At 33.9% G+C, this 23,706-nt stretch overlaps 1 non-coding gene across 1 annotated transcript; it reads right to left on the reverse strand.

Annotated features, from left to right (window-relative positions):
- On the reverse strand, positions 1–73 carry TRNAA-UGC (transfer RNA alanine (anticodon UGC)). Its single transcript has one exon. It is a non-coding gene; the product is annotated as a tRNA-Ala (tRNA).
- Between the last annotated feature and the right edge of the window lie 23,633 nt (positions 74–23,706).

The raw sequence follows: 23,706 nt of genomic DNA on the forward strand, positions 1-23,706 counted from the left end.
TGGAGGTGCCGGGTATCGATCCCGGTACTTCTCGCATGCAAAGCGAGCGCTCTACCATTTGAGCTACACCCCCGCCTACAATAGTTAAACTCACTGAAGAAAAAAGAATCTTACAAAATTTCAGAGTAAGGAATAATATGAAATAAAGATCTTTCTTTTTCCCATTCTGTAGGTTATAACTTTGAATCAAGTGAACATCTTAGACACCAATATACTCTACTCGGTTATAACCTATCCTCAGCAAACACCGAACAACTATTCACTAACATTGTATTCACATGGAGAAAAGCAGGTTTTTATTCAAAAAGGAGAAAATCTTGTTCTTCAGTAAGAATTTTAGAAATAAGTTCTTATAATGGATACGCTGGAGCTAATTTTTTAGAAAAGCGCAGTCTTATAATTCTTCATAATAGGCATCGCTGATTATTTTTGTTATTTCATGTCCATAGAGCTATTTTATTTATTAAGAGAGCAATAATTTTCATAAATTGCGCTATCAATGCAGTATTCTCTTCGACAGATGCATCAAAATATTTCCGTTTTCATTGAGAATCTTCATGAAATTTTGTTTCATGTCCCTCCTAATTAAAACCAGTAACAACAAAAATAGCAAGGCTTATTGGATAATGGAGTTATCCCGCTCTTCAATCAAAGGCCAAAGTTAGATATGACTAATATAAAAATTTTAATTTATGTTAAATATAAAGTCATATTTGGTTGTGTATTTAATTAAAACAAGATCTCAAAGATGACGATTTCTCCGTATGTTTTGTAATCTGATTTCTACGCCAATGAATGTCAAATAAATCGAATAATTATTTCGTGCTAATTTATTCTCCGATTACTAAAGAATATAAATGAAATAAAAAATAAAACATATAAAGTCGCTACAGGGTATTTCTTCAAAGAAATATTTATTTATAATTCCTGACACTAGGTATGTGCGTTGATTATAATTTTATCAAACTCTTCGCTGTTTTTAGTTATTAAAAAACTTATTTTAATAATTATCTTTGTAATTCTTTTGTGTAAGAGGAATAAAATTTGCTTAATTCGTCCCTTAAAAAAATTAAAACATCAATAACCAAGGAACTTGAATTAAAGGCCAAGCATGGCATATATATTGTTTACTACTTCTTTCCCATTCCTTCCGACTTGCAGAGAATGCTGAAACTGTACTTTTATTGCAAAGGAGGTCGGCTTTCTTTCTGCTTTGTCTTTCATGGTAGTTAGCTGATTGAGCATGACTACTGACTAGAATCGATGTGACAATCCAAATGGACGATGTAATGTTTACAAAGAATCGTTAAAGACCCATCCAAGTAACCTCTCTCTCTCTCTCTCTCTCTCTCTCTCTCACACACACACACACACATCACTAATAATACGTAAACGCGTAAATGGAGATCAAAGAGAGGTCGTTATCACTGTTGTGTGATCTTATCATAATGTTGTAGTTCACCAATCAATAAACTAGCAAGTCTACTTGAGACAAAGCCACTGTATGTGGCTTATGGATTTGGCTTGTGCTTATAGCTCTTCGAACAATTAATCTATTTGGAATATCGACAAGTTCAAATTTGATTTGTTACCCATACTTCAAAAGATCGATGCGGTATGAAACGCTATGTAGAAACACCTATAACGAGAGAACAGGGTGAGCATTTTCTTTCTTTTATTAATTTATGGAATAGAATCCTGTTATTATGTTTTGCAGTATAACCGTTAAGTAAAAATATCTTCATGATATACAGTATAATACTCGTGGCTCCTTTTTAGAAGAATACAGTTACAAAATGATACTACTATTTAGATAATCTCTCCTGATACTTAAGTACTCTTATTATTCTTGATTTCTGTCTCTACAGATAAATAAACAATGCAGCAAATATCGATTCTTAGTTGCGGTTTATATCAAAGACGGCTTTCCAAAGTACTTGAATAAAAAGGATGGTGCCATATACTTCTATGGTAAACTGTACAGACAAGTGTTGATTCTTTAATGAGTTATAAGAAATTAAAGTAAAATTCTTGAAAGCTATGTTCCCAAACAACTGTAATATAATCAAACTGCATTATCTGTACATTAGTCGGATTGATATTTTAGGTCTGACTCAGTTTGAACACGTGCCTCTAGATACGTGTTCAAACTGAGTGAACAGAATTTCTTTCTACGTATACATTTATTTTACTATAATTCAAATACTATGACATAGTACTATACATTACAGGGAATTTAATTAATTTATTTTATTCTTTACTTAGAATACCTCAATGAATGGCAGATCTAGATGATAAGAGGATAGGACCATGTGCTCTTTCTTTCTTCCTTCCTCTCTGAAGGAAGAGCACATGGTCTTATGATTTATGAAAATAATTAATCGAAAATTATTAGTAATTTGTTTTTTCGATCATCGGTGAATTGTTTTCACTACAAATTATGGTTAGATGAATTTCTCTCACTGAATTGTTTATGATTTACGATTTGATAAGTGTTCTTCAGCGACCGAGTAAAGATTTGAAATTCCAGATTTCAATAAAATTCGTACAGTCAAAGCTATTATATGCAACGTATCGACAAAATGAATCCCATCTCGGAGCATCCGTAACAAACTCAGCATCGATTTAATTCAATTAAGGGATTTAATTACAGGACGCGAAGAATGTTTAAGAGGCTTATCAATAAAAGGTGAGTCAGCCTCTCTCGTATGGAGGTTTCAGATTTTTTTCCATCAATCCCAGGTCTTTAAACGCACAAAAGCAAATCTGCCAGAGCACACTTGCTTTGACAGGCCCAGAATGCGTGCAGTTAACATTCACCACCCATTCACGATAATCATTCGGTTTACATGAAACGAAGTTCTTTTTCCGACTCACAAGATGTTGGTAACCTATAAGACATTTAGAAAACTAAAGTAGGATAAGAGTTAAATAATCTAGGACACTCTCCTTTAGAGATGGAACTATAAGCCACTTCAGATCTCCATATAGTAAGCAGGCTGATAGTTTCGCAGCAGGAGAAAATCGTGAACCAGTTAATGGCGTACAGAATAATTTTGTGCACTGCTGTTGACTGCAAAGTGGAAATGCTTCTACTCCTCATACAGGCACGCCTGTCCTGACACAAGCTTTTGAGGCTAAACATATTAAAGGAAGGTGATGTTATCATTGAATGTGATTTAATAATAATAAAAAAATAGATTATTATGTACAAAGGCCTGTTACCAATTTTTCTATAATATTTTTACATTATTTTAATATTTAGTTATTAACTCATATTTATTTTGGCGATACGTATTAATATTGCTAAAAGAAATAAATGTCGACGGGTTATCATCTTTGAAACTTTGTAAGGTCGTACAAAACACGTGATCTTACAACAGCGTTTTTTTCAGTTTGTCCAAACATAAACACAAAATTTTGAAAGTTTTTTTCACTTTGTAATACTATAATTAAAGATGCCAAGAAACTATATTCTGGGTTTAAGCTTTTAATCAAGCGTAAGCAAATAAAGTTTGCACGTAAAGTATTATTATCCCATACTGCAAAGCAAACCCACTTCTGTACGTGTATGGCACTATACATTATGGGAAGGGCTATAAGGTAGCCACTATATACAGGTAGCCAATGGCGTGAAGAAACTTCACCAGTAAACTTTGTTTGCTTACACTTGGTTAAAGGATTAAACCAAGAATATAATTTCTTGCCATCTTTAATTTATAAACGACATTTATTTGATATTCATTTCGATGACTTGAGAAATAATCCACAATAGAAGTAATATTTAGCCCATAATAACTTCCTTGTAAAAATATTCACCTGTTACAGTTTTTCACATTTCTTCACATGTTCTTCAGCAGTTTACTTGCATGAATTAATTTGATTTACTTTTGAAATACCAAAACATAGAAGAAAAAATATACCCAGAAAAATGTGTTGAATACTAGAGAGATATTTATATTAATTAATTAATTCCACTTCTTCCTTTATTTCGCTTTGTTTGCATATTTCTTTATTTTTTTTTCTTCGTTTCTTTTCCCTTTTCTATATTTTTATTATCACGAAAGGATATGAAACGCGGAACGCGAAAATAAGTTGCTGAAACCCTATACATTTCCTGTAGTTTTTCAGAAAATAATTCAGCCTTTGCTAGAATAAACATCGTTTTCCGTCTCTTCGTGAACCGAATCAAAAGAGAACGATGCGTTCTTAAAATGCTAACGTAAATATTAGGCAAGACCGAAAGTGTACAAGTTTCCTCATTACATTGAGGCAGACATTATTATTCGAATATTGTTCCTATTTAATTATTTCTCTAGTTATTTCTGTAATTACACTTTTTCGCTAACAGACCTATTTTTTACTAACGACTAAAAAAATAAATGATTACCATACGATGGCAAAGTTTTTCATGCTGCAAAGAGGCAAAACCATACCTGTGAATACACATAAATTCTTACTAGGCATAGGGAAACCTATATAGTGGAAAAGATCTAGATGCCAAGGCTATAGAAGATGCAACAAGAATTGATATGAAAGAAATTGGTCCAACTATATTAAAAGGTGAATTTGAACGGGCACTGAATGAATTGTCAGCCAACAAGGCACCAGGCACTGATAACATCCGTTCAGAATTAATAAAATACTCAGGAAACATAACTAAGTCATACCTTTTCAAGATCATAAAGGATATTTATGAAACCGGGATCATCCCCAAAGATTTTACACAATGCTCTATCATACCCATTCCTAAAGTAAATAATGCAAACAAGTGTGAAAATCATCGAACAATAAGCTTAATATCACATGCTTCGAAAATACTACTCAAAATTATACAAAAAAGACTAACAAAGCAGGTTGAAGAATATGTTGGCAATGACCAGTTTGGATTCAGGAAACAGCAGGGGACAAGCGAAGCAATACTAGCTCTAAGAACAGTTATTGAAAGAAGATTGGAGAAGAATCAAAATACTCTGATAGTCTTTCTTGACTTGGAGAAAGCGTTCGATAGTATTGACTGGAATCAAATGTTTCACCTCCTAAAACAATAAAGGTAGATTGGAGAGATAGAAGGCTCATATTTAATCTTTATACGCATGAAGAAGCCCTAATAGAAGCAGCCAGCAATACAACAAAAACCGCAAGAACAAAAATACGAAGAGATGTAAGACAGGGGTGCTCTCTTTCACCCATATTGTTTAATTTGTACATTTAAAGTGCAAGAAATAAACTGAAAGAACTAATATAAACTGGAATTAAGATAAATGGAATTAATATTAACTGGCTACGGTTTGCGGATGATATAGCAGTTTTAGCTGATAAGGAAAATAAACTGAAAGCCACCCTAACAAAGATGGAAGAAATCTTCACACAGTACAGCCTAAAAATTAATTATAAGAAAACAAAATTATTAATTACAAGTGAACCAAATCCAATGAAAATAAACCTAGAAATAAATAATAACCTACTACAACAGGTATCCTCTTTTAAATATCTTGGAAGTCTTATCACACAAGATGGAAAAAACCAATCAGATATTAAAGCACGAATAATCCTTATTATCCTATATAATCCTAGCCAAAAAAGCATTCTATAACAGAAGAAACATTTTTACCAGTAAAGGACTTAGCATCCAGCTCAAAAAGGGCTAGTGAAAACATACATATGGAGCATTGCATTATATGGTTGTGAGGCCTGGACTCTAACAAAACAAGACATGAAAAAGTTGGAGGCATTTGAACTTTGGTGCTGGAGAAAGATGATGAAAATTAGTTGGACAGAAAAGAAAAGTAACGAAGAATATAATTCACGAAGAGCGGTCATTAATGAAACACATCAATATGAGAAGAAAAAGCGTAAGTGGACACCATTTGAGGCATGGGGGACTGATTACAGAAATAATGGAGGGGACTGTAGAAGGAAAGAGGCCACGAGGCAGACCAAGAATTTCATATCTAAATAACATAATGATGCTAACTGGCGCTAAGAGTTATGAAGAGATAAAAAGGAAGTCACAAGACAGGATGTTGTGATGTGCTGCTATATTTACCAATTTTCGGATTGATGCACCAAAGAAGAAGATAGGGAAACCACATCGCTTCATAATTCGTATTCCCTAGTAAATATGCAGAGTATAAATATTAGGTCACTGTAAAGTAATAGCAACACGAATTTTTCAATTTATTTTTGTATACTGATTCTAAGTATTCATTCAGTATACTATCCGATCAGTCTACAAAATATTTTTTCACAGAATTTTCTAGGTTACTCAGTAAGTTCTGTATTTCAAGTTGTGTTGCTGAGTGTTGCGCAGAATTGTTCTGTGCAAAATCACGCAGTGAATGAAACATCCAGTAATGTTTCTTTTTTTTTGCGCCATACACGATTTAGGTTGCAGATGACGCTAAGTACAGAACGATAATAATAAGTACATATTTGTACAGTACGGAACAGGAAACTCATTCTCATACTGATATTCCATGATCAGCACCGCCTTCATTTTGTTCTGTGGGTTTTTCCGTGATTTTTTAATCCAGGCTTAAGAATGTTCAGGCGAAGAAAACAGACATCCACATTCATTAATGTTAACTTAGTCTCTCTCTCTCTCTCTCTCTCTCTCCAGAAAATAAGGATGTCCAATGTAAATGACGTAACCATTCGGCCAGTGCCAACTACACGCCACACACCAATTCTTCACATTTTCAATATTAGTGATTTATAAGACTGTTGCCGCTTCACATTTCCTCAGGATACGAAAACAAAACAAGAAGCTACTTTTGCGGAGGTAGTTTAGTTCCTTTATTACACGAAGATATTTTTTCCGGGCTGTCTGTAAAAAAAATAAAGAGCCTTCTCTAATTCCATTACAAAGCATTGGATTAGTAGTGATAACATTTGCTGATAGACAAATATATGTTTACTCCAGGAATGAAAAGTCATTAAATTTATTTTCTGAAGAAAACTCATATGGTAATTGGCTATTATCAAAAGTAATCGACGTTCACAAGATTATTCTCTCTGCATTGCAGAATTGTTTTGAAATGAACATTTGAGTAACTGTTTGAATGCGTTTGTTTATAAACGTGTTTTTTTTATATAAAGTTAAAAATCTAATACTCAGATCGTTGATTCTTTCTTACTAAAGTAAGGACAGCTAATGCTATGAGACATCACCGTGTCAGTCACGTGTTCTCTTGCATTTATGTGATATTTTTCTAGAAAATCGCCGTCATAGAGAATATACATAATATTTGAGTTAATGCATAAAGTTAGTTCAATAAACAGTTAGATTTACGGCTGCGTTATGAGTCGACATGTTACGTCTGTTAACTGAATGCTTGCTCCAATCAGTTTGCTGGTTTTGGGGAGAGTAAAACGTCGAACTTCTATTTTTATGGTTGATGATCCCACTCTCTTCCTTCCTTATTTCTCTCAAGAAAGATCTCGCATCACCCTCCCCAAACTTTTAATAATACTCAAATAACCAAAAAATGATCAGATCTCCTTTAATGGACTGAACTATCCCTCCTGCTTTTCGTGGGTCACACACACACACACACACACACACACACACACACACACACACACACACACACACACACACACACACACACACACACACACACACACACACACACACACACACACACACACACACACACACACACACACACACACATCGCAATCATATCTTTTGTAATAGCTAAAAACTAGACATTCCTTTTCCCTCACACACCCGTCACACTATGGAATATTGCTCAAACATTTGAGGTGATTCATCGAAATCCTGTCTAAGATTGCTTTATGTAATTCAGAAGAGGGTGATACAGTTATATATAAAAGAATTAACCAATATCTAGATAAAATAAAACAAAATGAAGAAATAGAAATAGAATGGCTTAATATAAAAACGATCCTAAATGCAAAAGCAAATGAAAGCTTAGGAAAGACCGAAAAAGTCAATAAAAGGAAAAAAAATGAAGACCTTGGATGATACAATCAAAGAAATAATCAAAATGAAAAAAGAAGCCTATCACAATGGCTAAGCAGTAAAAGATTAGAAGATGAAATAGAATATAAAAGAATAAGAGCCATAGCTAAACGAGAAATCAGAAAAAGACATAGAGAATCATGGAACAAATTTGTTTCTAATTTAGAACATGATTTATATAAAATAAGACCCAATGTATATAAGATTTTGAAACACTTAAATGCAGATACCAAATAAAACATAACATTAAACACCGAATTGAAATTAGAAGAATTTCTAAATTACTACACAGAATTGTGGACAGACAAATATTTTAAAAAAGACAACTGGCAAACAATTAACAAAAATGAAAAGGAAATAACTAAAGAAGAATTAGAAATCAGCCTGAAAGAAAAAAGAAACGGAAAATCACCTGGAGAAGATAAGTTAGGTTCAGAACTATATAAATACGCAGGAACAAGATTCAAAAAAAAGACTCTTATTATTTTTAAATAAAATTTACTCAACTGGTATCCCTCCAACAGAATGGAAAAAAGCAATTGTGTTTCCTGCCTTTAAAAAAGGTAGTAGAGATGACCCTGAAAACTATAGAGGTATCAGTATACTAAATTCCTGTTATAAAATATATAGCAGAATCTTAAATAGCAAACTAATGAAATATTCCGAAAACTTTATTTTAGAACTACAGAATGGATTTAGAAAAGGATGATCATGTATAGACCCGGCCTTTTGCCTAAAATTAATAATAGAGAAAAGAAGAGAATACAATTTAGAAACACATATTGCATATATTGACTTTGAAAAAGCATTTGACAAAGTTAAAAGAAGCATTTTATTTAACATATTAAAAGAAAGACAAATATCAAATAACATCCTAAAAGCTATCACAAGTATATATGAAAATAATCAAATACAAATAAGATTAAATCATGAGCTATGACATACAATGGAGATAAACCAAGGGATCTGACAGGGATATCCCCTCTCAGCAACTCTTTTTAATATTTACCTAAATGAAATAATAATAAAATGGAATAAAAATTTCCATTAAGGTATTAAACTTTCTCCCACAGTTAACTTAAACACTCTCCTTTTTGCCGACGACCAAATAATAATTACAAATTCTGAAGATAACTTACAGAAAGCTATTTTAGATCTAAACGAGATAACCAAAGATTATTGTATGATAATATCAACAGTAAAATCAAAAACTATGGCCTTTAAAGGAAAGGATCAAGGAAGAACTAAAATAGTAACAGATAACAAGATCTTAGAACAGGTGAATTTATTTAACTACCTAGGAAGATATGATCACATATGAAAATGAAAAAGACATAAACGTAAAAATTGCAAAATATTTAAAAATAACAGGTGTAATTAACTCTATATTTAAACCAAACCTAGTTCCAAAACCAACCAGACTAAAAGTATACAATACATTAGCCCTACCAGTCTTATTGTATGGAAGTGAAATCTGGACAATAAAACAAAAAGACAAACAAAGATTAACCACAGCAGAAATGAAGTTTATGAGAAAAACTGCAAAGTATACTCTGTTCGATCACAAAAGAAACGAAGAAATTATGAAAGAATTAAACCAAGACCAAGAACCAGTAATAGAAAAAATTAAAAAATATAAACATAAATGGATGGAACACGTTCAAATAATGAAAACATAAATATTACCAAAACAAGCCTTAGAGTGCAAGCCATTAAGAAAAAGAAAAACCAGGACGTCCTCTTAAACGATTCAACGATGACTTCTATGGCCGGAACAAGCCATACTAGGCCTAAATCCTTGTTACGCATGATGATGATAATGATGAAAAGATGATGATACAGTTAGCTGATGATCCCTGTCTCATAGATTCGCTGTAATCATAGACCTCCACTTTCTCTTATGCTTGTCGTACCAGCATTGTCATAGATAATGCTCGTTTGAACTGGCCGCTATTCTTCTTCTTCCACTATTTCCCACACTGTAAGAAGAACACTAGCTGCTGTTCAACACCCATTTACAGTTCAGCTCCAGACTTTCCGAACTACTTCTCTTCCTCGTCATTCTTTCCGTCAACTTCTGTTATTTTGAATCGCCTCTCTCGCTTTGTCTTTCAAAAGACTACATGCTTCAGCTGTTCTAAAAATACTTAAAAACTATGCTAATTTGAAACAATACCAAGAGAAGTAATTCTAATGGTAATTACGATTACTTATGTGCTTACATTTGCATAGTAATTAATCATTTCCAGGTCTCAAGTTGGCAAAGAGATAAAACGCAGAAGCTGACAGGAGATACAGAGATACTGCGTTTTTGAAGTAAGCAGGTGTGAGTAAAATACTGACTGTCAGGAGCTGACGATCTCTGAGAAAGCTGACTAACTGATCTCACCATGTGAACCGATATGTACAGAGTCCGTCAAAAAATGTATAGACATTTCAGCCAAAGGAAAAACCTGTCTAAAAATTGTAATACTAAATTTATACAGACATCAAGGGATGAATACAAGTTACCTTTAACTTTTGCAATTACACGAGATGATCAAAGTGGTTACCATTAGCGTCCAGATACCTATTATTACGATGAACTACTGCTTGGGCAACGTGGGCCAAAGTGACACCAGTGGGATTGCTTCGCATGCATTTCAATTTCTTTCCGAAGGATCACCAGTGTAGCTGGTTTTCTTTGATACACTATATCCTTTAGAGCCCCCCCCCAAGGTAGAAACCTATGGGGGGGGGGGCTCTAAAGTCCAAGGGTATTAAATCAGGAGAGTGTGGGAGGAACTCAACTGCACCTCTTCGTCCTATCCATTATCCCTGCAAACTCTCATCGAGGTAAGCTCTCACGTCTCGATGGTAGTGTTGTGGTGCGCCATCTTTTTGGAAGAGAAATTTATCATTCCCATAAAGTGAACGAATGGCAGGTAAAATGGATGCACGTAGCATGTCTAAATACATTTGACCAGTAACAGTACCTTCAAAGAAGAATGGTGCTATTAAATTCCTAGATGACAATCCACACCAGACATTGAATCCCAATAAATTGACTGCCTTGTCCATATAAACGCCCAGATTTTTTTGATCCCAGTAAACACAAACGAATACGTGCAATTGTCAGGTCTTTTGGAGGTTGTATTGAAACTCACGCCTCCATTGTCGTTGAACTTTAACAACATTCTCAAATTTGAAACACCACTTTAAAATGGTCTTGCGCTCCTCGAACGACAATCGTGCTTCGGCTATTTTGTTTGACTGTCCTACCAGGTCACGTGTTGACGCTAGTATTCATGTGAGTAACGATATCTTTTGCTAGAACATCATACTACACATTGCTACCGTAATTCGATTCAACTTCGAAAAAAGTCTATGGACTTTTTTTTTGACGGACTCTGTATATGTTTGGATCTTCAAATACCAAAATCAACCACATGAGCATTTTTTTCAGGGGATAGATAAAAAGTATGCCGTTTTTCATTGTCATCCTTCAGCCGATTTCCTCAAACAGGAACTCAAGGCCACCGCAAGCTGTTGAGGCTTGTGATATAACATTACGCGTTTAGTTCTACAGTGTCTGTTCCACGAAAAGTTGCTGCATAAATAGATAACATCCTCCTGATTGATGTTTTAATTTAACCGCTTAGCTCAGATCTAGCCATGATCTGAGCTAAGTTTTCGAAGGTTAAATAATTAGTTTTATGTAATAATTGTTTTATGTAATAATTGTATTCTTTAAACCGCTTTAGGACATCTATATAAATTAAGTGAATACCTAATTTATATAGATATTAAAAATAAAAGTATTTGTTGTTTATGGAAAATGTGCGAAAGACCCCGATTGCTAATAAGTAAAAATTTGCCTGTCAAAATGTCATCCAAAGTTAATCATAAAATAAACAGACCACAACGATGAACATCATTTCTGTGCTGTGCAATAGTGTAATTAATAGTTACTTGCATATTATCCTTTACATGTTATTTAATATCGTTCAATGGCTTAATATTTTTTCATTTTAATTTCAACGTACCTTCTAATGTTTTTCATTGAGATGCTTCTAAATTCGTTATATTTCAAGTGTTATGAAAGATATCTACACACAGAAAATATCATGAACTGTTTATTCAATATTGAAAAGTACAATATGGAGTTGTTATTGCAAAGTACATGCTAATACGAAGCAGGAGAAAGAAATGTACTTCATAAAATACGTTAAAATGAATAAAGAAAGAAGCTTTTCTGCAATGTTGGATCACATATGTCTTACAGTGCCTAGGAATCTTTCTTTCACTTTATGTATCGCTGGCGCATCATTCGGTGGCGGGATTTTCAGCTGGCGCATCATTTCCAGGAGCTTTAGCATCTCTAGCACAGGATTTGGCAGGAGCACCGGAAGTTTCATCGGGAGCTTCTTCCGATCCTTTTCTAAGAGAGACTAAAAAGCAGCCTACTAAAAAAAAAACACGATAATATTTCTGGAAACCATCTTGTTCTCTTCTTCAGGAGTTGGTATTTCTGCTTTATCAGTGCTTCTGTTCATTTTATAGCCCATCTGTACGTCACTTACACAGTGAATACTCAATTTTCCTAACAGTGAATCTATACACCGGAAGGCCCATAAAAAGCGAACCAAAACAAGCACAACATTCACTGGTCTATTCCAAACATGCGTACTTGTATCGAAGACCTATCGGTACAAGCCATCACTGATGAAGAGAAATACGTTATAAAACAATATGCACAGCAGCATTTTATAATGTAAGCGTCTAGTTTCATTAATCAATAAGCAAGTTCGATTTAAGTCAATAAACATTTGGATCTAATATGCAGACATCGTGATATGCAATTATGAAATGTCTCTTTTAAATAAGTTATAATTTTAAAATAAATGATTTCACTATTAAAAACTGAATGTTGTAATAGTAGAATGAAATGAAAGCAGTCGAAATGGAGAAACATCATTTGATCTTAAGCTTTTATATTTAAAGGCATTTCCACTGCTCGGCGGTTGCCATAGAATCTCCTTCTTCACTGCTACCGGTTATCCCAGAAGTTTCTTTGCAACGCAAAGAGACTTCTGGAATAACCTCTGTCTCGCATTATCTGTGCAACTCCACCTCTCCATAGGCGTCCTCTCCTTTTTCTTTCTGGATGTGACTAGTTCAACACTCTCTCTCTCTCTCTCTCTCTCTCTCTCTCTCTCTCTCTCTCTCTCTCTCTCTCTCTCTCTCTCTCTCTCTCTCTCTCTCTCTCTCTCTCCCCTGTGGTATCCGTTGAACATGCTAATTTCGAACTACACTGAGTTAGTTTTGCATTGGAGCAATCCACGATTTACATATTCTGCGCGATTACGAAGTACCACGTGATATCCACGTCATGTGGCGACTATCTCCATCCATATCTGCAGGAGGTCTACCCCGACAGGAATTTGCTACATTGCCTTGGCTCCAACCTACCCTGACTGTCTCCTAATTGAACATGGGCGGGATATGCTTGAACCGGATGTAGGAACTGCTGATCCTCCCAAATGGAATAAGCGTGAACTGACGGAGTTCGTACAGCGGAGATATGTTGAGTTATGCTTGGAGATGTTCGACCCCTTGAGGAATCTGTTCCTAAGCGTCTGCAAGCCGTCATTACACACACACACACAGAGGTGAACCAACGCGTTATTAGGTGTGTGTTGCTAATGCAAAGCTAACTCAGTATATTTGAAGGCGCGAGATACGAGTGATTCCCGACTTATGAATAACAATTCAAATGATCTACTGCCTTCACTTTAGCGACTAGGAGATCAAAGTTTCAGTCTTCTCCACCAACCACCAAATCTTCTGTCTTGATAATTTTTTGCAGTTTAGATTATCCACTCTATAATCATAAACCAGCTTCCAGACACATAAACGCAATGACATCCTAACTTGAGCAACTGTCACTTGATCGTCTGCGAACAATAACGAATGAATCACGTTTTTATCAATCTCAATTCATATAACTGTGTGCATAAAGCATTCCAACGTGTTATCATTGTATTAAAATAGATTCTGAACTAGGTTGGTGATATTGAACACCCTTGTCTCTCAGTCCTTTGGAAGTTACAAACACCAAAGAAAACTGCTCAAGCTTACAAGTAAACCATCCTGAAATAAAAAAACGCCATACTTACGCTATACGGGTGTAGGATTCGGTGGCCAGATAATGTTCTTAAGGGACCTAAGGAAACTATTATGGGATCCCCAAATTTCAAAGTATGTCCCCCCTCTACGAATATATTTATTTTTTATTGTGATGTGGAATGCTGAAATTTCTTTCTTTCTTTCTTTTTTTTAATCGATTGTTATTCACAATTCAAAGTTTCGTTGCTCCACCTCAACACATAAATATTGACAATTGAGCATGTTGTAAGAAATTATCTTTTTTTCTGATCATTTTTATGACCTATCTCCCAGGGAAGTTTAAATCCCTTATACTACATTAATATTAGTGGGCTAATGATTTTTTCTATTTAATTACTTTTATATATGTTAGATTTTTTCTTTTAAGTTTTCACATTTTCACACTTTTAAACTTCAAGCCTTCAGTAAGTGGGGCAGTGGTGTCCCGAAATGCGATAAAGTTCATTTCCCACCTAAATATCATCATAAACATCCAAGTCTAGAGGTCCTCGTATCAGCAATCTGTTGGTTGGAGAGCATATACGCTATTTATTTATTCCACCACTGTTCTTTATCATATGTATAAATACGTTCACATGGTCCTCTCCCTAACTTTTGCATATTGTATTTAGTAAACATGCAATTTTAAATCGTAAATCCTTGAAATCGTTATAGGGAACCTTTGATTAGATTCTATTAAACTTGGTATCGATATTATTATGTAATCATAATGTAATAATTCCAAATTCTGAACTATTTTTGAATAATAATTCAAAAATGATGAATATTGAAATAATAGATACCATTGCATCGCTCATTATCGTTTATTTGGTATTCGATATTGCATGTGGGTTCGGATGGAAATGAAAAAGAATAATCTTGCAAAATTAATAGCTAAATTACTCAAAATATTTAGAAATTACAATTATAACGACACTCAATCAAAATCGTTCACTTGGAATGGAGACAGAAAGTCACCTGAGAAGGGTATAAGAAAATTTATCATAAAATATTAGCAATGGAATTGAAAACAGATGCGATGTAAGCGCCATCGTTCGATTAAATGCTAGGATAAACATCTACTCAGATTTTTAAATAGAACACAATGAATTTTTCATTTTACAAATAGTGTAAAGAAAATATCTCCAATCACTGTTCCATATAAATTGAAATGTGCAAATTTGAAAACGTCCTATTAAGGTTCTTCGGGTCATAGACGGAAATTTAATACAGTAAATACTGTGCTGGTTGTGGTGGAATATGCTCAACCTCAGACTGCATCAACAAAATGGAATACCTTATAAAATAAAATTCTGCCTCGTTAATAATACGTAAGAACCATGACAAAATTTAGTTCAGAAACTCTCGTCACTGTTCAGTAATTTTAGCAAAATATTACAGTTCATATGACAACAAAACAGCATGTCCGCTTAGCACAAAACTACAGTATCAGGAGCTTTAGATTCAATATGTGTTGTTAATACTTTGAATGATCGGTCTATTCAGCATCTACAGATGATTAAGCAGTGCATTCAGATATCGATTTCTAAGCTTGCTATAATATAAATAGTATAATATAGTTCTGTACTTTACAAAGAAATCTTAATTCCCTATTAATTTAGTATACCTCAACCCAAGGACAGTCCCTATGGTGAGAAGGAAGTAGGACGACATGCCCCTCCTTTCTTCCCAAAGAAACGATTTTTTTTTGTTAACTGACAAAAATGATATATATTTGTGAGAAAATAATTGAAGGAAATAATATTAATAAAACAAGAAGCAGTATCATAAATGCAGTTTATGAATGAAATTCACTTGTATCCATAATTGAACCACATTCATGAACTAAAACCACATTAATTGTTGTCATAATCGCCTCAATACAAGTAAACGTGGCAAGAATTTCTTACTGTTCTAGTTTTATGGGATTTAATGAAATATAATAATCAGTACGTCTATTAAAATCCTTTAGTTTGGGTTTGCATCGGATCAAGTTTAGTGAAAAAAAAATTAAATTTTTGTATAACTTTTGTCTAATTAAAAATATATATATATTACTTCTCAAGATGAATCACCAATCACGGTAAGACGTAGTAGTAGTAGTAGTAAGTACACATTATAGAATCATTGTACCGAAAATCTGAGAAAATATTTCGCAAAAGAGAATAATTGTTTCAATAATTATGAAAGAAATTAATCAACAGTAAATATTTTACGATGAATTGTTGCTCGTTTAACTGTGTATGAATTGTTATTCCTTAAGTTTTTTCGAGAACTAATAAAGATCTGAAACTTCAAATTTTAATAAAATTTGTTGAAATAAAGCGAAGCTATTAAATGCACCCCATCGATAAAATAAATCTCATCCATGGAATAGAAAAGATTCAAAGAATATCTGTAACAAACTTGGAACTGATTCAGTTCAATTCTATTAAGGGATTCAATTATAGGACGTAAAGAACATTTACAGTTTTATCAATAGAAGGTGAATTAGCCACTCTCATGTAAATATATTAGGATTTTTCATCCTGGAACTCAGGTCTTTCAACGTACAAAACACACGATTTTGATGGACCTAGTATATATTTAGATAGGATTCACTGTCCTGTCACAATAATAATTGAAGTTTTATGAAGCGACGTCACTTATTTTATGTTAATCTCATCCATAGGGGATTTGTAAAGTAGCGTAGATAAGCTTTTAAGCATAATTATTATTCTTTTCCCTTGTAAATATATTCACCTACTCAAGTGTTTTGACTTTCTTCATATGTCCTTTGCTTTTACACTTGCTTTAATTCATTTTATATTAATTTTAAACTATGATTAAAAATACAATAAAAAATAAGCTATATTAACTAATGCCACTACGTTCATAATTTATTTCTATTGTGGGTTTTTTCTTTCCTTTATTTTTCTTTTATATTTTTTCTTTTTTCATTTTTCTATCATTTCTTTTCCTCTCTTCTTTTATTTTTCTTTCGTTTCCGTTTCCTTTTCAATTTTATTATCACGAAAGGATCTGAAACGAAGAAGCTGATGCACGATTGTAGTTGACTTACGCCTTATGGATTTCCTCTAACAATCTTAAGCCAAAGAAGTCAGCCCTTGTTAGAGCAAACATCATCTGTTCTTCATCTCTTCCTGAACGGAGTCAAAAAAAAAAAAAGCGATGCGTGCTTAAAAGGCACAGGTAAACATCAGGCAAAAACGGAAAATCGACATGGTCGCTCATTACTTTGAGTAGGAAATTATTATCTAAATATTGTTCTATATAATACTCTATCTAGTTATTTCTATAATTTCACTAAAATTATTTTCCCTAATAGATTTAATTTTATTAATGACAAGAGAAATGAAAGACAAGAGTATTCTTCCCCATACATATTTTATTATTTTTTACTTACCTTTAGCAATTTTCTGGGAGCATCCATTGCTCAGTCGGTTTTTTGTAACTATGCCCTTTAGTTACAGAACTCTGGTTTCGGTTCCCGTGTACGACGTGAAGAACCCTTATCAGGGTTTTTCAGGTGAGTTAGCCAGTCTCATAGAGGGAATGGTTTTTTCATTCCGCAAATAGGTAGACCAGCCCCGTAAACACACGCATAACTACAGACATGAACACCTACTGTTGGGTAAAGATGATATCAGGAAACCACCTTCTTTCATAACTGGTATTCCCTAGTAAAAATAGTGCTACTACCCCATTAGGTGAGCCTACGTAGAAGAAACTGTATTTTATCATTTGAAAACAGCTAGTATTCTGAGCTTTGCTTTACAACGTAGTAATTTTGCATTAGAGCAAGGAAATTGCAGAAAATTGTATGATATGGAAAATAATAATTGCAGGAATCGCATAAAGATCAGCAAGGTTAAGGGAAAATAATTGCAACTGGCAATTATTTTTGCCGATTTATTTTTATATACTGATTGTTGATATTCCTTCAGTATACTATCCGATCACTTTAGAAAATAATTTCTCACAGAATCCCTTAAGTTACTCAGGAAATATTGTATTCCGAGTTGTGTTCCTGAGTGTGGGGAAGTACTGTTCTCTGCAATGTCACGAAGAGAGAGGAATATCCAATAATATATTTTTTTTTCTTTTTGCGACACGGTACAAGCGACTTAGTTTGAGAATGATGCTAAGGGAAAGAACAGTCCCAATAATGTGTATATTTTGTATAGTGTGGAAGCAGAAGAAGAAACAGATTATCATACTGATATTCAAGGATCAGCATCAATTTACTATGTTCGAGGGGCTTTTTTTTTTGTCAAGTTTTAATTCAAGTTTTTCACGATTGTTTAGATAGATTAGTAGGCATCATTCAGTAATGCTACACTAGTAGTAATGAAATTTTCTGACCGAATTTAATGTTTTACGTCTCGAATAGATAGTGATTGAATTTATTTTTAGAGGGTATTTTATATGCAGATTATATGTTATCAAAAGTAACTGATTTCAACCTCCAAAACAATCAGAAGAACCAAAACGCTAAGAATACAAAGCAGCAGTGATTCTTCCAAATAGACTATCAATTACAGATAAAACAGCAGAATTGCTTCGCCAACAAACCCTAAAAGTCGTCTTTACCCAATCGACAAAATCTCTGAACATTGAAATCTTCTCAACCTACACATCCGTCACTTAAAAAACCAGATGTCTACAAGATCAGTTGCAATTGTGTTGTACACTACATAGGAGAGACTATTTCAAGAACGTTGAGAATGAAAAAAAACACAAATCAAGGCTGGAAGCACATATAACGGAAAAAAAAGAACCACGTAGAATGGCAACAAATTGAAATACTCCACACTGGTTATCATTTTTACGCGAGAGCATTCAAAGAATCATCTAAATCGATGACGCATTCTCTGCAATATAACAAAAAAAGGGATGATTTCACATCAAATCTGGTCCTCCTTAATCCATCACGACACTCTTGTATGTACCAGAAATATTTAACAGCAACCCACGAACCACCTGCCAGCGTAACAGCGAATGCACACTTGACATTATTTAAACATTTTTAAATTTTTTCACCAGAAAAATAACTGGTATTACTTGATTTCTCGTTGTTACCTTATTCGTGTTATTTCCTGATGAAATGAAGCTAAGTATTTCACGAAACTAGTTGAAATAAAAGCAAGTTTCTATTTGATATTTTTGGTAGTTATTTTTTCGGAAATAAATAGTTGTAAATATTTTCTATCCCTGCAGAAGTACAGAACAAATAAAAGTAACTGAGTTTACGAGATTATTCGTTGTGGGTTGCATAATTATTTCAAATGGACATTTGAAAACCTATTCGTGAATTATGCTTTTATTTATAAATTTCTTGTTTATAAGTGCAATGTATTATAATTAGTAACATAATGAATTGTATTTGCCGCTGTTTTAAAAATTCCATTAAAATGCAATACAAAAAAGGAATATGTCAAAATACAAATTAAAATAGTTACTTTTTTTACTACCAAGACAAGGACAACTAATTTTACACAACATCATCGCTCTCGATCATGCCTATTCTCTCACATATGTGTGGCTTTTTCTAGGAAAAACCGCAGTCCTGAGAAGGAACACAGAACGTTTTTTATTTACTATACAGGCAGTTTGTTGGTTAAATAGTTAGAATTACTTCTACGTCCATTAAGGATGTGGAGTAGGTATTTTTTTTCTGTTAAATTCATGCCTACTCTTATCGGTTTGCTTGTTTGGGGAAAAAGAAAAAAAGAGACTTTCTAGAAAGAAAGAAAGAACTTGCTCTCTTTATAGAAGTTAATAGCATCGACGCCTTTAAACCTTAGGACAAATATCTCGTTGTCGAAATGATAGTATTTTTGAGTCGTTTGTTTCAAGTTTCAATTTGCTTAAATTACAGGTTGTAGGGTTAAAAATGCAGCATTCCATTTGTATTCAAATGGGATCCATACTTCTTGTCTATTGCCAAAGCTGGTGAAGTTGGATATGTCCTCATGCCCAAGACATGTTCATGTCAAAGATATCAGGAGAGTATCCCCTATTGTGCTAAAAAGTTGAGCTCTAGAAGTAATACCCATATTATTTTGTACATATTAAATAACGGAAAAACTCAAGTAGAAATATTATTTAATAGTATAATATAAAATTATACTATTAAATAATATTTCTACGTGAGTTTTTCCGTTATTTATTATGTATAGTTATGTCTACTCACGGTTTACCTCTTTTAAAACTCATATTATTTTGGCTTTTTAATCTTTTCTGCACAAGTAACATCAATCCTACCACAGGGAAACAAGTTCAGTTGCTCACTTCGTTTTTGTTAAACCATGACGAATGTAAACAGAAAACGCATTTTTTCCTGTACCAGTAGTCGCACCAGCTAATTACTGACCTGATCTATGGATTTAGCCCATCCCTATCCACAGCCGATATTCTAATCTATACTACTCGCCGTTGGACTCAAGTTATAGAAAGGTTCGAGGAACTCATGTGGCTAATCTCGGCATTTCATCGGGTTTGGCATAGAGTCCTCCTCCAAAAATTACCACTGTACGGTTGCCTTCCATCCTTTCAAATGAGTTTGTCATATTCCTTTCTGGATTGCTCACTACGTGTCATAGATTGAAATATTCACAGTGTTGGGTTCCAATTCAGTACTTTTGTCTCCAACGAAATTCTCCTGTCATAAATGGAGTAAACGAATATGCTTATAACATGCTCCTCCCATCATAAGCCACTTCTTTCCTTTTAGGGAAATGAATATAACTTAACAATTAGCAAAGTTTATGTTGTTTAAAGGAGATCGGGAGATTGAGTGGAAGCGATCTCTGTCTGCTTTGTCGAACGGTGAGCACACCGACTGAGAGTGAATATCATTTCAAACAGAAATGAGAGTCATATGTCATCTGGTTAGTGGAAACTGCGTTTGCTTTCCAGTTTCACATTACATAAGCATATCGAGGTCCCGAGTTAGCAGAGAGGTAAAACACAAAAGCCTACAGAGGATACTGCCCCTTTTACATAAGCAAGGAGGACTAAAATACTGACTAGAAGGAGCCGCCATTCTTTGTGTAGGCTGACTACCTAATCTCATCATTGTAACCAATACGATATTTGTTTAAATATATAAGGATCCACCTCCATCAGCATAATTACAACATAAATCATCAAGAAGATCTTATACAAGTTTATTATTATTATTGTTAATATTATTATTATTATTATCATTATCATCATCAAGGAATATATATTGTCAAATAATACGGGCAAGGCAGACAAAAATTGAACTGGGCATAATAAAAAGTAATTGTTGAACAAATGACTAATTACGATACACATTCTTCCAGTTTAATGAACACGTAATGACATAAAATTGCTTCCAGTGGAATCGATAAGATCCACGGCTGTAGATCAGAGGATCACGACTATGAGATCTTATGATACTATCGACAACTGTATTTATTCTAAATTTTGGGAGTTTTATGATACTGGCGCTCATTTCAACGCGATAATACTTCTTGCGACGAAGCAGTGATTATAAAACCTGCTTTAAAATAAATAACATGGGATTCAAAATTTAAAATAACCTGTTCGGTAATCTGTTTAAATAAAATTTGAGTGAATTTGGGATATGGTAATATATGATAAAGTGTCATTTCTGAGAACCAATATGATTTTAGTTTTTTATAGTAATAGACATGAGACGTCTTTTATAACTGCCAGGATTCGCTGTTGTAGTCATATTTGCCATAAATCAGTTTTTGCAATTATATCCCAAGTAGAGCAATAATAATCAACTGCAAATAGCATCTTTAAACATGGAACTGATACCATAGCTGGTAATCCCATGTAAATTGACAGCAAAGGATAAGAAACAGCTAAAATGTGCCATGTATTCCATCGTTATGAATTGGTTGATTTCTTCTGCCAATAGCAAACGATTACGTTTAACTCAACAGCGCATAGAGTTTTGTGCTGCACATTCACTTCTGCAGTTTTCGTTTTCACAAAAATACTGCTGCATACATGGTTAAAATTATTTAATCTTTGTTTAAGCTTATCTACTTAGCTTAGATCTAGCATGCTTGAACAGTGAATTTCAAAGACATGAGGAAGGCAAGCAGATTACGTTACCTACATTCTTCATATGAATAGAATGCATTTGGTTATAAGCGAAGAACGTTATTTGCAGGAGTATACTTAATGAACAGTTAAGTTTGCTGAGAGTAAGGTATGGTGTGGGAATTATTTTCCTAGTTTGGATTAGAATTTCTTATCATAACGCTCAGAAAGTGAACACTGAAATATAATATTGACGTTAGTGACTAATCTGTGTGAGTTCGACAGATAAAGTTTATTACCAGAATATATATCATGTCATACTGCAAGGCGTGAGTTGCATGATCTGAAGAAATAAGACTGGCCAATACAGGGTCCTCATCTGAATCACATATTGCAAATTTTGAAGAATTGAAATGTCGGCTGAATACGACTAATAACATCCAAATTTGCTGAAGGAAAAAAATTTCGATTCGAATGGAAAAATTAACTTTACAGTTCTCTCCTCTATAGATACAGCTATGGTGCCTTTGCAACACTATGGATATAATAACATTTGCTTTAAAAGCTGTATGCTATCTGAATCAAGACAGTGGTAGGTTAGATTTTAATCACTGACTACAGGACATTTGCCTAGGATTTTACTCGGCCACATTACGCATTGGTCGATCTATGGCATGGGCAAGCAGGGTAGAATTTTTGACAAGAATCAGTATATCAATTTACTAGTAGTAGGGGTGTCATTTTGAACAAGATCAAGATTAAGATATGATAAGGATTAGTGCTGTGATTGGTCGCAAACTTTGAACAAGATCAAGGTAATACAAGGATTCGTGACGTCATTGTTTGATAAGAGGAATGACATCGTGAGTATGGAATGCTTGGAATTTCCCTGGGAAGATACATCTCTCTCTTTGTAAGGTCACTGGGTGTTTTGTTGGCGTATGCAATTCTGTTTAATTGTTCACGTAGGGCATTGTGGGTAATGGTTAGAGATAAGGATTAGTGATGTTATTCTTTTTGTTTGAGTATTCTCGGCGATGGTTAGAATATGAAATCGATTGAATTTTCCAGGGTGCCACATCCTTCAATAGCATCACACTGTGTCTTTGGTTCGAGTGTGGAATTGTGGGGTAAAGGTGGGGAAATTCTGAATGATAGTTAGAATATAGAATTCTGGGTAATAGTTAGAGTATGGAATTCTGATAAGATTGAGATGTTGATGCGATATGAATCAGATAAGTGACATCATGTTGTATCTTTGGTTCGAGTGTGGAATTGTCGGTAATGGTTGGAGTGTGGAATTCGGGGATGTAGCTGTTTTTGTCAGTGACGTAAGATGAGCTTTTTTTTCGGGTGTGGAATTGTGAAACACGACACACACACACAATTTTTTTTCTTTCATGTTCAAATTTTCTAAAACAATCAAGTACTGATATTAGTGGTATCCCCTCACTCCCTCACACACACACACACACACACACACACACACACACACACACACACACACACACACACACACACAC

This window comes from Typopeltis vanoorti, chromosome 3, assembly GCF_054136105.1.
Source record: "Typopeltis vanoorti isolate ZY-2024b chromosome 3, IOZ_Tvanoo_1.0, whole genome shotgun sequence".
NCBI classification, from domain to species: Eukaryota; Metazoa; Arthropoda; class Arachnida; order Uropygi; family Thelyphonidae; genus Typopeltis; species Typopeltis vanoorti.